The sequence below is a fragment of the Mus caroli genome, chromosome 15, assembly GCF_900094665.2.
Source record: "Mus caroli chromosome 15, CAROLI_EIJ_v1.1, whole genome shotgun sequence".
In the NCBI taxonomy this organism is placed as follows: Eukaryota; Metazoa; Chordata; class Mammalia; order Rodentia; family Muridae; genus Mus; species Mus caroli.
Window position 1 is genome coordinate 60,662,908 of NC_034584.1, and position 7,996 is coordinate 60,670,903.

A 7,996-nucleotide genomic window follows, 5' to 3' on the forward strand; every position below is an offset into this window, starting at 1 on the left:
AAGTGGATGCTCACAGTTAGCTATTGGATGGGTCACAGGGCCCCCAATGGAGGAGCTAGAGAAAGTAACCAAGGAGGTAAAGGGATCTGCAACCCTATAGGTGGAACCACAATATGAACTAACCAGTACCCCCAGAACTTGTGTCTCTAGCTGCATATGTATCAGGAGATGGCCTTGTCGGCCATCAGTGGAAAGAGAGGCCCATTGGTCGTGCAAACTTTATCTGACTCAGTACAGTGGAACGCCAGGGCCAAGAAGTGGGAGTAGGTGGGTGGGGGGGGGGGGGTATGGGGAACTTTTGGGATAGCACTGGAAATGTGAATAAAGAAAATACCTAATAAAAAAATAAAACTAAAAATAATGGAAGGCTTTTAAAACCTCAAAGGCTGCCCCTGTGACATACCTCTTCCAACAAAACCACACCTCCTAATCCTTTCCAAAATGCCCTAGAAACTGAGACTAAGTATTTAAACATGAGCCTATGGGGGGGCATTCTCATTCACACTACCACATCACATTCCCTAGTTCCCATAGGCTCATGGGTGGATCATAAAGTAAAATGCATTCAAACCAACTTCAGAAGTCCTTACCATCTTTTAGAGTTCCAACACTTTTAAAGTACAAAGTGTTTTCCTGAGACTTGAGGTAATCTCTTAATTGCAACTCCCTATAAAATAAAATTAAACATCATATTCTTCCAACATATGATGACACAAAATGTGTATTTCCATCCCAAAAGAGAGGAATGGGGCATATGAAGGAAATAGCGCTATCAAAGACTGAAACCCAGAAGAGCAAGCTCGAAAATGTTAGTCTATCCCAGAAGCAAATAAGACCCCTACCACAATTTTGAGCCAAATTTGAAGCAACATTTAATAAAATGCTGACACGATGATGAACTCTGGCCAGGTTCATTGCTGGTTTCCCAGAAAATGGCGAGGAGTTTATCTATTCCAGGTGGGGAGAAGCTGTGTGTACATGTGAGCACACATGTAGAGGCTAGAGGTTGATGTCCAGAGTCACATTTAGCCAGGGATTAAAAAGGCAAACCTCTAAGGCTTTCATAGTCTCCATCAGGACCAATCAGAGGCAAGCACATAGACTGACATAGCTCTGGTTTGCATACCTCCGACCTCCATCCAATCAGGGACAAGCATCCATCTTGATGTATTTCCTACCTATGTACCTCCCATGTACATGTGTAGGGGAGCAAAACCATGTGGCTTGTTATCTTACATAAACAATAGCTTCCACCATCTCAGGAAGTATCTGTCCATGGCCAAGGGGCTTGCAGGTTAGAGCATTTTTGTTTCATAGCTGTCTTAAGCACAGTGATGAAAACTTAAAATGTAACTTTGGTTCTCACACAATCCTGTAGCTCCATGTCTGATATGAAAGGGCTTAGATAGATCCACCCTTTGATCTTAGCCAGTTCCACTCCATGTCTGTCCCTCTCCTTGGCAGACATCTCGTGGCTCTGGCACCTGGAACATCTTGGGATCTCTAATGCAATCCAGGCTCCACTTTCTCCGTGTCATGCAATGGCTTTTCAGGGCCTCTTGCCTTCTCAGGGCCTTCATGGGGGCACTTCGCAGCCACCCATTGCCTGGGTTCAGTGACTCTCCTTAATGATTGAGGAATATTCCATGACCCCATTACTTGTGATCTATCATGACTCTGAAGTCGGGAACCACATAGATGACATTTCCAAGTTCAGTCTTGTTTTTGAGATGGAGCCTGGTCCCAGTGAATCACATTTGCAGCAACTGTCACTTGTTGATTTTTAGGAGCAGAAATGTCCTTAGGTGCCTCCTTTCCCATGCTGGAAGCTTAGCTGGGTGGGTTCTTGGCCTGAGGGCATCAGTCCCTTTGTTCCAAAATGGATTGGGCCTCACCTTAATCTCCTCATCTATTTCAGCTCAAGCCTGGGCTCTCACATTAAATCTGTTGCTGCTCTTTCTCTCTCCAAATTGTATATTCTGTGGTTCATTTCCCCCTGTGGCTTTGTTTTTATTGTAGCCCTGAATAAGAGGGATTACTAACAACAAAATGGCAGAATCAATATTAGGCTGTCTTGAAAGTTCCTCCAAAAAAAAAAAAATTAGTCCATTACTTTCCCAATTTAGGCTCAAGAAAATTCTTAGGAAGTAGACAGAAGGAAGCCACAGTTTTATTTTGTCAAAGAACATCACAAGAACAGTCTCTGGCCCAGATGTTGTTAAGGTCCTTGCTTCCCCCTGAAGTCTCTTGAGCTGGGCCTCCGCAGTTCACAGAGCTCTCAACTTTATCTCCCAAGCTAACCTAAGACAAACCAATAAGCCCAGCTTTCAGCATCCAACCAGTTTCCAGAGTCCCAGGGTCGTTCACATTCCTCCAAAGGACCACATGGCCAGATTTTTTATAGGAATAGCTCAGTCCTGGTACCAAGTTCAACCTTAGTTACTTTTCTATTGCTTCAATAGGACACCATGATCAAGGCAACTTATAAGAGAAAGCTTTTAATTGTCCTTACAGTTTCAGAGGGTTACAGTCCATGATGCAGGAGCTAAGGTATGATGTCAGGTAGCCAAAGAAACCATTGAGAGCTCACTTCTCACAGATGGGAGTCAGAAAGAGCCTGGTGAGACTGACAGGAGCTGATTGTGGCCTCAAAGCTGTCCCTGTGATATACCTCCTCTGACAAAGCCATAGCTCCTAGTATTTCCCAAACATTTCTACCAACAGGAGACCATGTGTTAAAACATGTGAGGGGGCCATTTTCATTCAATCCACCACAGCATCTGTGCTATGCTGCTGTTGCTACAGCTGCCATCCTTGACTGCCATCACTCAGCCTCTTTAACCCTCAAAAATTCTTCAGCCATCAGCATCAGATGGAGATTGCTGAGGCATCCATCCTCATAGACAGAGCAGCTACTGGTTCTAACACATAGGCAGCTACTGGAAGGCCCAGCCATTACCATGTAAACCAGGCTAATAAATCCCCTGTGTAGTGTATATTCATTCTTGCTATTGGTTTCCTCTAGAGAATCCTGACTAACACATATGCTGGATTCTCTCTGTACCTAACTTATCTGCACAGCCAACCTGTTGCTCTGGGACCTGGCTGCTGTCAATTTCTCTGTCTCCTTGCTACACACTCTCACTACTCAGGACTCTACTCCCTTCCTGTTTGTTCTTCAACAATTGACATAACATTTCTCAAGCCTGTGCCTATTTCTGCTCTGACCAAACTTCTTGTCTTATGATATCTCTCTTCCATCTCAGGACTCAGGAACAACACAAATGTCAGCAGTTCTGGACCACCTTCCTTTAACTTGAACTTGCTGCCTTGGGGCTATGTTACCTTGACTTTCCCTGTGGCATCATTAACCGGACCCATCATCATCTTGCTTGGTGAGATGGGCTTATTTATTATGTGATTTTCCTCTCTGAGAGCAGATCCAGTTTTTGCTGGGCTCTGCTGTGTCCTTAATGAGAAGAGAAGTGCCTGGTACCTTGTAGGAATTTTGTGCATTCAAGAAACAAATCACTATTGAATGGATATTCACAGTTACAGTGATGCTGATAAGTTAATAAGATTGGAACTTCAGATTCTAGTTCTACCATACATTTGCTATGTGATTTGATCAGCCTACTTAACCTTTCTCAGTAAAATGAGAACAACAGCATTCCCTTTGGGTATCAAAGATCATTGGATTTGAAAGGCCAACTGTGTTGAATGCTGTTGATCTTTTCATGTAAGCTTTCCAGCAGCTTCTGTGATGTGAGTGCTCTCTGTAGATAGGAACATTGCATCTCAGAACAGTTGACTAACACCCAGAAAGTCACAAACAACTGATGGTTCAGAGTAGGACAGGATCCCACGTCTGTCTGATACTCATTAATAATACCACTCAGGCCTCCCTTATCCTCTTGCCTTCAGTTCCCAATTGACTATGAAAGTAAACTTGAAGGAGAACCTCCTCATTAATTTGGCCCAAGCTTTCCTTGAGCTCAGGCTTGTATCTGTGAGATGAATGAGTGCGCTAAGCAGTGCATCTGAGCCTGAGTTCCACCTCTGGACCACGTGTATGAACAAGGCTGACACTGGTTTGTACCACATTCCTGAGATGTCTGTTCATCACTTGCAGCAGGCAAATAAAATCACTGGGATCCCAGAAACACGGGGCTAGAGGAATGGAAGCCTGAGGCCCTCTGTAGACTTAGGGAGTCTCCAACTAGCCACAAGTTTCTCCTCACAGGCAGGAATAAATCTTCCATTATCTCTGAAATTACACATGGCTTGTGAGTGAACTCATGGTGGTAAGGCATGGGAGGGACACAAGATCAGCACGTTGTGAGCCATGGGCAAGGGCTGCCTCAGGCTTGATAAGAGAATGAAAAGCCTGGGTAGAGGGGGTCTGAAGGGTTAGGCAGACCTCAGCCATGGCCCTGGGTGGGCTGGAGAAGGCAGCAACAGGACAGGAGGGTAATGGCCTTCACCAGTGGTAAAGGCAGAGTGGACAGGCTAGTGTAGTGATGCCAGATAGGAATAAGGCCTTGTATAGAAACCAGAGTTCCTCAGTCAGGACCCATCTTGCTAATCTGACATGTCTTTCACCCAGATATAAGCACTGAATCTATAATTAGTTGGGGTCCTGATCATCTACTGGGTAGTACAATGAAATTGTTAAAGATCTAGTTGGCACCAGAATTCATTCATCCATCCATTCACCCACCCATCCATCCATCAACCCATTCATTCATTCATTCATTCATTCATTCACTCACTCATTCTAGCATCTGATTTCCACTGAGTTCTTGTAATGTGCTTTGCCCTGAGACAGCACAGTCTTAACACTGGAAACAGAGAAGCCCCTCCCTATTGAAGTACACACTCAGATAGGGAGAACAAGAATTGTAATTACATAAAGTGTGTACAACTGTAGGTAAGGCTTATGGATTTGAATAAAGAGGTAGAGAGAGAGGCCGCTGTTTCTGGTGCCACACAGACTAAGTCCATCTGCATGGATAGCATCTTAACAAAGCTGTGTAGGAAGTGGTTTTGCTGCTCAATTGAGGGTGATGTTATAATCTTGAGCAACAATGAGAAACAAAGATGGACTCATGGTGGATGTGTGGAGAAACTATAAGAGAGAGGCTCCAAAGGCTGAGAGACTAGAGAGGAGAGAGATGGCTCTAGTGGTATCAAGCTACATCTCCTCCTCTCTCTCTCTCTCTCTCTCTCTCTCTCTCTCTCTCTCTCTCTCTCTCTCTCTCTCTCTCTCTCTCTCTCTGTGTGTGTGTGTGTGTGGTGTGTGTATGCATGCATGTGTGTGTGTGTGTGTGTATACATAGAAGGAGACAGAATCAAAGACATAGAGAAATAGGTAATTTTGGAGTCCACATCTAGACAACATGGAGAACACAGAACAAAATTGCAGTCTCCTTGACTGGTCAGGGCAGCATCTGTAACTGGGCACTAGACTTTGGGAATAGATGCTTTTCTCCATTTGGGATGCAATGTCTGACCACTCCCAGGCTCTCTGCACCTCAGCCTTTTATCATGTCTTCAGACAGTAGCCAGGCTTGCTTGATCAGTTCTTGCTGTCAGGGCTGGCTCCTTAGCAGTCTCTGATGGGAGAGAACAAGCCTGCTTCTTTCTCTGGCATCTGTAGATGTCACCTTTGACATCTCTGGGCTCACAGCTGTGTCATTTCATTTGTATCTCCATCTTCACAGAACTTCCTCTTTGTGTGACTCTGTGCCCTCGTCCCAACTTCTAAGGAGAGCAGTGTGGGATTTAGAGCCCAACTTCAATCCAAGATAATTTTTAAAATCCTAAAGTAATAACATCAATTAAAAATCCAGATTTGCCGGGCATGGTGGCGCACGCCTTTAATCCCAGCACTCGGGAGTTCGAGGCCAGCCTGGTCTACAAAGTGAGTTCCAGGACAGCCAGGGCTATACAGAGAAACCCTGTCTCGAAAAACAAACAAACAAAAACAAACAAACAAAAAAATCCAGATTTCCAAGTTGAGATGCTCCCGAGCAGGCATAGGTTTTGGGGGTTCATGATGCACCCAGTATAGAAGACAATCTCCATGATGCATTTTCAGGCTGAGAGGCAGGATGTCCCTGAAAGGACAGGGATAAAAGACTAAAGAAGCAATTCTTCCCCAAGTCTAGCCTGGTAAACCAATGAGTTTATTGTGGTTAGTTACAGAACTTAAAAGCAGCTGCATCACCGAAAAGCCCACCCTGGCATGGATGATGATGGCTCGATGATGATGACTCATGGAAGCTGCATTCCTGGAACCCCCAGGCTTGCAGGTGGCCTCTGGGGACCTGACACACTCCCCTCCCTGCAGTTGTCCTTGCTCAGAGAACCCTGGGGAGAGGCCTTGTGGCTTTCTGGGTCTCCTGAGCTTTTTAAGTCAATTGCATAAGTTGCTGCTCCTTCCTGTAGGAGGGAGTGTTTCAAGTTAAGAAAATGGCTACCCCACAAGAAGACAGGACCATCGGGTGTGGGGGGGAGCACCGAGTGTAGTGAGGATGAGAGCAGAGGAGTCAACAGAGGACATGTGCCTGTGGGCTTTCTGAAAGACCATTCAAGATTTATTTTGAGCCATTGCTCAGGCAGCTGGAGAGAATTTGAGAAGGGGGGGCGTTTCAGGGAGGACAGAGGGAATTGTTGGCTGCTCTGATCTCCATAGGTCACTTTCGAGGCACTCCAGGTGTCACCAAAGTGCTACATCCACAAGCAACAGGCAAAGGGTCTTACCCAGCACACAGCATGGTGCAGAGCCTATGGCTTCCCAGTTTCCTTCTGTGGAGTAAACAGAACCAGAAACACATGGTGCTGGCTTCTCCCACACAAACAGCAGCAGCCTGGAACACTTGCAAGAAAAGCTTCTAAGTTGTGCTTTGAAGCTCTGGGCCAAGGCTAGAGGAAAAATGATTCACCTCAAGGAGCATCCTTCTTCCCACCTTGATGCAGCGGCTCCCTATGCCCCAGCCTTCCTGAGTCTCTCTTCCCTCTCCCCTTCACTCCCGGCAGGGGCCAAGCAGAGAGGGCAATGCAGACTCTACAAGGATCTGAAACTCTTTAATGAGCTGTGTGTAGTGCCTGGCTACTGAACTTCATTCCAGAAAAGCTGTAGGGAATGAACGGAGAATAAAGATGGTATCCAAAAGAAGAAAAAAAAATCTTGAGAGATCAGGAGGGCTACAGGGTCTTACCCGACAGGAAGGCATTGCAAATAATAAAAATGTCACATGCTTTGGACTCTAATGAAAATGGTTCCAGATCCTAAGCCTACTGGAACTGGTAAGCTGGAAACAAGCTGTTTCCAATGAGGGGCTGGCTTGTCCTACACGGAGCAACATACATCTGTTTCAAACAAGTCCCCCACAGAAGGCACCAAAATATATAGCCAATTATGGTCCATTTAAAAAAATGAATCAGAAGAAAATTCTCACACACCCCCATTTTTATATCATTCTTGATTGCCTGAGAGGTTTATCTATTATAATGTTCATTAAGTACAGTAAAGAAATTAATATATATATATACATATATATATTCAACTATATCTTGTCTAATTTGCAAATTTATATGAGAACAGAAAGTACTAATGCATGCCTTTGTGTGGGCCAATAATACTTTGCTTAAATCGAGCTACTGAATTTTTTGTTTATTTTATCAATTAATTTTCTAAGAAAAAAGTGTAACAGATAAATGTTTCTGTTAGCTGGTAGAATTAATGAAAATCTCCCCTTGTCTTTTGAGTTACATATAGAATGTCTGACACCTAGTCAATGCAAAATTAAATCTTTTTAATAAAAAAAATTGTATTTACTTAGAAGCATTCAGAATGTCAACAAAACAGCCGCAATTTTTTTTTGCAATTACAGAGTGGTATTCAGTTAACAGAACAACAATTATCTTCGTATAAGCTGCATCAGAGACAACTGAAGATGAAAAAAATAAAACCCAAAAATAAAACCAAAGG